The sequence below is a fragment of the Eurypyga helias genome, unplaced genomic scaffold, assembly GCF_000690775.1.
Source record: "Eurypyga helias isolate BGI_N326 unplaced genomic scaffold, ASM69077v1 scaffold21169, whole genome shotgun sequence".
Taxonomy (NCBI): domain Eukaryota; kingdom Metazoa; phylum Chordata; class Aves; order Eurypygiformes; family Eurypygidae; genus Eurypyga; species Eurypyga helias.
The window spans coordinates 8,105-9,331 of NW_010271650.1; positions in this window are offsets into that span (position 1 = coordinate 8,105).

The window sequence follows — 1,227 nt, forward strand, 5'->3', positions numbered from 1 at the left end:
AAGTCATGGCCAGGAGAGGGGTGGAGGTGGCCAGCTGGCCTCTGGCCTTCCAGAATAGCACCTATGGGGATTTGGGGAGTGGGGAACTGTGTCATCCTGGGGAGCTGTTGGCTTTCCAGGCATGGGGATGGTGCTAGCAGGAACAGAGCTGGAGCAGCTCTTCCCTCTCTGCTGGCTAAGCCTGACGCAGGGGATGAGCTGGTGGGGATGTCAGTCTGGGTGTTCTGCAGCAGCACAGGCCCAAGCAGTGCTGCCTGGGGGTGGGTGAGCCCCGGCATCGCTGCTTGCACTTGCTTCCTCCTTCCCCCTGCCCCGAGGTGCGTGGGGGCTACCAGCCCTGACTGGAGGGGGGACTGCAGCTGCTGCTCTGGGGCCAGGCGTGGGTGATCATTCCATGCCCCGCCTGCGATGTGCTGCTTGCTCATATATGGGCAAGAACTGGGGAGCCTGGAAAGTGTGAGTCAAGGCTTTTGATCCTGCCTCCTATTGCAGCGTTTGTGCCTGTCTTCGGGGGCGTCCCAGTTGCTGGAGCCACTGCTTCCCAGGCTCTGCGCAGCATCAGTACGCTGGACCCAAACAATGGCTTTATAAGGGCAGAGCCCTTCTTTGCACTGCCATTGCTTTGCTGTCGCCCCCTGAGCCGGGGCCAGTGGTGGCAGAGAGCCTCCGAGGGCTGAGGCAGGCTTTCCCAAGGCCCTGAGCATGCACCCCCCCTTCCCCAGGGTGGCTGAATCACAAGGTAGGGCTGCTGCCAGCCAGGCTGTAGGCACAGAGCCCATTGCCTCCACAGCTACATCGACTTTGGTGCAGCAGAGGCCCAGTGGGAGAGCTGAGGCAGCAGGATGTTGGAGCAGGATCCTGGCAGAGCCCTGGACTGGGTGGCTCTCCTTGGCCCTGCTGGTGTCAGCCCAGGGGGCTGGGGGGGCTGTGCTCTGCAGGCTGTGTACAGTGGGGTTACAGCAGCCTGGAGAGAGAGGGGAGAAGGCTTGGGAGGGTGTTGTGGTGGGTGGCAGCTTGGGCTCCAGACCCTCCTGGTGCCCAGTGCACACTGTTGGGGCAGAGCACCCGCTGGAGGGTGGCCCCGGGCCCGTGTAGCCAGACCAGCCATGGCAGCAGTCAGGGCTCACAGTTCCCATGACGCAGCCCCCGGCTGCCAGCACAGCCCCTGCCCTGGGAGCTCATGGCTACACTGGCTGTTACCATCAGCAGCAGCCCTGGGTGCTCCGG